Source organism: Pteropus vampyrus, unplaced genomic scaffold, assembly GCF_000151845.1.
Source record: "Pteropus vampyrus isolate Shadow unplaced genomic scaffold, Pvam_2.0 Scaffold2, whole genome shotgun sequence".
Lineage (NCBI taxonomy): Eukaryota > Metazoa > Chordata > Mammalia > Chiroptera > Pteropodidae > Pteropus > Pteropus vampyrus.
Window position 1 is genome coordinate 27682162 of NW_011888783.1, and position 6640 is coordinate 27688801.

Consider the following 6640-nt stretch of genomic DNA (forward strand, 5'->3'; position numbering starts at 1 on the left):
AAAACAGAACACATGAAAATGTTTGCATGTCCTTGCGATTGTCAGCAGCAAAAGATTCCCAGAAAATAATCTGCTTTTTCTAATTACTACATCCACCACCCACGAAACTCCTTAGATCCACATGTCAGGGGAAATTTATCTAAAGATTTTAAAATAAAATCATTGAATACTTTATGCAAATTGTAGCTATACTAATATTTTCTGCATCCCCATGTCATTGAAAAACTGATACTCCACTAACACCTATTAAGATATCCACTGCATTTCTTCAAACAGTTCCCTTCACTAGTCTCGACCAGCATCAATCACACCCCTGACAGACTCTGGTAGGCCTCCCGGGCTGCCCACTACGTGTGAAAACCACAGAGACTGTGTCATTCATTTGACTAGAGACACAATGGGATCATCTAAAGAAACAGAAAGATGATAAGTCATATAAAATTCAAGTTATTTCAGTGACATGTGTCCATAAGAGTAACTGACAGAATTTTTACAAACTGATAGAAACTAATATTATTAGGTGGTAAAACCACAACTCGGAATAGTGAGACAGCACATAGACAAGTATAAAATCTGAAGTCTTGGTTGTTGCTGGAGCTTGAACCCCACGCGATCCTCCAGCTCCTTCTCTGACCGCCCCTCCCACACCTTTCCCCTCCCTTCCCCCACCGTAGCCACCCTGGGCCCAATGTTTGTACTGCAACGACAGCAAGCAGGGCCCAACCTCTCCGCCTTTACTCTTACAATTCCCTCTATCAGGAATGCCCTTTCCACAGATACAGGTGACAAATGGTCACTTCCTACAGGTCTCTGCTCCAGCACCAGGACACCAGAGAGAAAGAAGTCCTTTCCACTCTATAAAAAATACTCCCACCACTCCCCTCACGCACATCCTTGTGCACAGACGACCACGCCCCCACGCATTCATCAACCCCAGTCATCCTCCATCCCCTCCACACACTCCATTTTCCAGCTTAGCCCACTGCACCAGACACTGGCTGTAAGAGTCCAAAGTTCACAGAGGAGAGTGGCAAACAAGGGCCCTCCATGATAGGATGGCCCAAGTGTCAGATCCCCCCACCCCCCACACCTACATTACAGATAACGTACAAGTGCTGATGAGCCAATGCCTGCCCCATTGTTTACACCCATCAGAAGGGACCACCTTTGAGCTCCGCCCAGGTTGGCACCAACCCAACTTCCATTCTCCCACTGCCAGCCAGCACTTGTGGATAGAAAGGCAGAGGACACATGGATGAAAAATCAGAAAAGGTGTCTCTATCCTAACACTGACACTTAACACACGACCTAATACCTGCTGAGTCTGCTCCACAAATATACATGGGTTCACTCTTAAATGAACACCAATCTCAAATTATGACTTGAAACGATTTTAAAATTGTTAGGTGGTGCTAAACAAAAGTAGGGGATTTTAGAAAATCATTTCCCTCTGAGCAGCTACCATTAGTATGGAAAGAACAGGATAAGGCTGGTGAAATACTTGGAGATTTCATCAAGGCCTAGGAAAAATCGATTCTCAGCAAGAGTACAGAAGAACCCTGTGGTGTTTTCAAAACACACATAACGTCAGGCTCAGGTCATCGGCAGGAATGGACTAAATTCCCTTGTGACTCTGACAGCCAGTTATCCTCTCACCTCTCTTATCAATCTTACCCCCTCGTGAGGACCAAGAGCCTAAGAGAAAAAGATGCACCACCCGAATCTACCTGACGGGCGCTCCTTGCTAACAATATTGTAAGGTATACTTTCAGAAATGTCTCGCTGGATATGAGACACCACCTGGACGGTAGGCGCTTAAGGGCAAAGCTTTCCTAAACATGTATGTCTTCGATTCACACGTCATCTGCTTCTTGGGAAAAACATTTCCTTTCTTGGTACAATGCTGTAGGTATTTTTTACCACTTAACCCCCAATCGGTCTGTGGATCTTGCCCTAATCCATGGTTCTTCACCCTGCTGCATACTGAAACTACCTGGGAGCTTGAAAGTTTCCACCGGGTGCTCTGCTCTTGGAGATTCCGACTTGGCTGGGGTGCCGAGCTCCCCAGTGATTCTAGTTGGTTGGCAGCCAGGGCCGTAAACACATCAGATGATAGATGCAGCTGTGGAACATGGCTTGCTCCGTGCCAGGTACCCTTCCAGCTGTGATTTGGGACAAGCTACTAACTGCCTTCAGCCTCATCCGAAACATGGAGATAAAAACAGTTTCATCTCACTGGTTGTTGTGAAGATTAAAAATGAATGTACAACACACACACACACAGCACTAGTACAGCCCTCGACATCCTATAAATGCTAAATAAATATTGCTATTATTACGGTCACCTTCCATGGAATCATTAGAAGGGAAAAGAGCCCAGGTCCCTTACCCTAGAAGGAACAGGAGGGTGCTCTGCCAGACCTGGCACCTAGAGGTCTGGCCTCTCCGGGCTGTCCACCAGCACAGAGCAGCAGGAGCCCGCAAGCTTCTGAGAGCACCTGGACCCACCAAAAACTCAGGCAGCTCTTCTTTACCACCAACAAGCCTGTCCAGAATGCTTCAGGTGCCTACAGCAGAGTCTCAGTTTCCACAAAGGAGACAAGGCAGTAATAAAAATAACTCGCTTGACCATGTAATAAACGCCTAGTATTTTTCCAAGAGCTTTAACATCAGATTTCCCATTGCTATGAGACAGGCTCTTTGTTCCCTTCATTTTATAAGTGAGAAAACAGGCTCAGAGGGGAAAAGGCACAGAACAGCCCTGGGCACAAAGCTAATAACTGCCATAGAGCAGTCCCATGGCAGAAGCAGCAGCTCTAGCTAAGATTACTCTGCGTTCAAAGAAGGGGTGTAAATAGTTCATCCTCTACATTTTCTTCTAACTACATGGAAATTTTCCAACCATCGCCACCAAAGAAACTCTCCTTGGATAAAATCTGGAAATGGCAATATTATCTATAAACTTCTGGATTAATGAATGCAAGAAAATAAAAAAGGGGGTTGGGGGTTGGCAAAGCAATATGAGCATGAGAAACAGAAGAGGCAGTGGCCAGCATGTTCGCAAAATACAAATTTTAGTTTTCTCGGTAGTAACCGATTTAAAATGGGTGTTGCCTGTTATGCAGGATATGACTGGACCCTATCAGCCCAGAGAAGTAAGAATGAAGTCCATGCCTAACTCTGTCTCCTCCCCTCTCTACCTACGGCTGAGAGAAGAAGCACAACCTGAATTCTCCTCGGTCACAGCCTTGGGAAGCCCATGGCTAGCAGCCAGTCTGATGGGACAGTGTGAGCAAAACAGCCAGCTGGACGGGAGCCTGGTGTCACTGGTGGCAAGGACCCTAGTGGGCTGGCCAGGGCCTGGGCTGGTATGATACTGGCCTTCTAATACTCCATTATTAGAAGTCGCTGCCTTACCAACTAAAATTAAAATTCATCTACCAAGTAATCATTCCCAAGCAAGTCACTTTAATTTACCAAAGTGGCAAACTGCAATTATTGCTCAAAATGACATCCATTCCTGTATGACAACATTTAATACTCTCTTTAAAAAGTGCCTTAATTGCATGCATAATTTTAAATTACTGTAATTTGTTCAAGATTCTGTGAAAACCCTTTTTTTCTCTTGAAAGATAAAAGAAACAGAAGCATAATGGAAAGCCTTAAAATTTTATAACCAAGTTATAGAATTTGGGGAATAGTGTAGTCATAGGTGACACTGGAGCTCTATAAAACAAAGATGAATGACTCTTAAAAGTACATATATGTTAAAGAAGGAAGTTGATAATCTCAGGAGGGTCAAGTTTACTACATTATTACGCTGTACCTTTTAATTTACTGCCTTAAAAACTCATATTCAAAAGAGTATGATACTTCCCATTTACTGTTTTCCGCATTAAAAATCACTTCAGTGCCCATAATTATTAAAGAAGTGAAAACAGATATTGCATTATTTTTTCTTCCTTGCCATCATTATAGAATTTTATTAATTATAGAGAAGCCAAAAGATATATTTTTAGATGAAATGAAAGATAAAACAATTATAGTAACCTCAACCCAATTTCTATAAAATCTAAGTGAAACAAAAATTCTTACTATGACTTCTTCATTACATAAAGTCTAAACTCAGCTGTGCTCTCCATTGTTCTTTTGCAGTAATTTCATGCGGAAGGGAAGAGCTCCCTTTCATCAGTAGAAGTAGTGTGAAGGTAGTTCCCCTTACACTACAAAAACAACTTCCCCATCCGCCCACCCCATAAACATATGTGGGGTTCAGTTGGGGCACAAGCACTCAAACTCAGTCTAAAGAGTGTACAAATGTGCAAAGGAGCAGGGCAGAGCATGGGGCTCCCATAACCGGTTCTCCAGTGGTGCTCTGCTCCCAGGTGCCTGGCTGAGAGGTGTGTCAGGCTGAAATCCAATGTGCCCCCTGCCCGTCAAGCCTGAACCCTAATAAGGGGCTGAGTCCATGTGCACGAGGCAGCTCTTATATTTTGTAAAGAAACTGTGTGCATCTATCTGGAGGTGGACACCAAGGCCTGTACTGGACAGCAGGGCTCTGGATGAGCTGCCCCCAAAGTCAGAGCCTTGCTAGGTCCTTCTGACACCCAGGATCCTTAGCCAGCATTGTTACACCCTCCCCTCCAGATATCAGGAAGTGGGGATCTAATGTACAGCACGGTGACTATAATTAACAACACCGTATTGCAGATTTGAAAGTTGCTGAAGAGTAGTTCTCTAAAGTTTTCATCATAAAAAAATTTCTAACTGTGGTAATGGATGTTAACTAAACTTATTGTGGCGACCACTTCCCAATATATACAAATATTGGAATCACTAGGCTGTATACTTGAAATATGATGTTATATGTCAATTATATCTGAATTTTTAAAGAAAAGGGAGTAAGGGGGAAAAAATACACCAGGAAGGCAGGGAAGGGAGAAGAGCGGCAGAGCAAACATCTACCAGACTCAGGAAGTGCTCAGGAAGCCCAAATCCCCAGACACACATCAAAGGTACGATTGCTGAGGGGAAGGTGCACAGACAGAAGGGAAGGAAAGGCAAAGAAGTCTCTCAGGAGTGTCCCCCACAACACCATCTCGGGGGCATGTGGCCCCCTTCCCAGGTTGAGTTCGGTTTGACGAACCAAAGTAAGAAGAAGACATATGCCCAGAAACTTCCAGGGCTTTGTCTGTCCTTTGCTGCATGACCACATCAGGCCATCCTCGTGCTACTAAGAGGGGAACAGGTATGACTGTTTTCACGGAGGTGACTGACAGAGAGGACCCGACTCCCTAGGAATCTGCCTCAGATCTTTTGCAGGCAGCCGGGCCTGTCAGGGCCTGTGGCCGAAAGGCCTGGAGTCTAGCAGATATGTCAAGCAGGTGAGGAATCTAGAATGCGAAAATATTTATGATCTCATTTTACTTTGCATTGGAAAGGACGGTTGCAAGCTGCTATAACTTAAACCAGTAATTCCCACACCCTTTGTGGGAGTTAACCCTTCTTTGTTGCCTTAACCAGATACTTGGCCTCTGTGTGCTTTAGATTCTTAGACTGTATTAAAAGAGGACGGAAAATCTACACTAAAAAGCTCAGCCAGATACTGTGACATGACAACAACTAACCAAGACTGAGGAAGCTCTTGGCTCAGCAGTGGGCTGACACCGATATGCTTTCCCTGGTCATAAATACACGTGTACATGAAAGCTTTAGTAATAGTTTTCCTCTGTGTACCCATTGCTTTGTGTCACTCATCAGTGCTTCATTTCCTATGAACCATAAAGAGATAGCCCAGATTAGAAACACAAGACACTCTGAAAATCAATTTTCTTGGGAAATCTCCCTCTGACCTTTGGTTGCCTTTGTGAATTGCTTCCTTATCACATCCGCTCTCTAACAGCCTCCATGTGCTCACATAGCAGCCCCCAACCTCCCACATCTTTCTGCCTGAGTGAAAACTAACCTTCTAGAAGAGAAATGCTAATAGAACATTCAGGTCTGTGTGATTTACACCAAGGAAAAGGCATCATCAGAAGCTCCCCACCTCCTGTGGCCACCACCCAGTGCAGGGGGAAGGCAGGACTGCTGGATGGCAGCAGGTGCCAGGGCTGGGGCTCTCCGTGCAGAGGGGTTGCCTACCTTCACATTGGGGGTGTAGAGATTCCTGAGAGAGGCGAGGGCAGCAGACAGCCCTTCAGTGCTGTACCCTATCCACAGGGCTTGGAGATGGCTTGAAGAGATTCCTGTCTTCTTACTGAGGCCCTAGAAGCAATCAGAGACAAATCAGCCTCAAGAGCTGCTTTCCCACCTGCAGCTGGCTGTGCCTCCAGAGGGTGCAGATAGGAGGTCACGCATGGTAAATGCTGTGTCGCATACAAAGAACACCTGGATCTGTGAGCTTTCCCTTCCTAAAACCAAGGATTGAGGAACCAGCCTGCCTTCGCTACGTGAACTGTATGTCTGGGGGAAAAAGATGGCAGATGAGGAGAAATGATCTTTTCCTTATAGAAGTTCTCCTGTCAATCAAAAGAAGAATAAATGATAGAGTATCACTATTCTGTAACACCCAATGAATGAATGAGTCCAGGCAGAGACCTGTAGTGGTTGACGGCATCACACCAAGAGAAGCAAGCATAAA

General features: G+C 44.8%; 1 protein-coding gene across 4 annotated transcripts in view; it reads right to left on the bottom strand.

Annotated features, from left to right (window-relative positions):
- The window catches only part of TANC1 (tetratricopeptide repeat, ankyrin repeat and coiled-coil containing 1), a 244115-nt gene that overhangs the window by 34595 nt on the left and 202880 nt on the right, over window positions 1–6640 (bottom strand). The window lies entirely within an intron of this gene.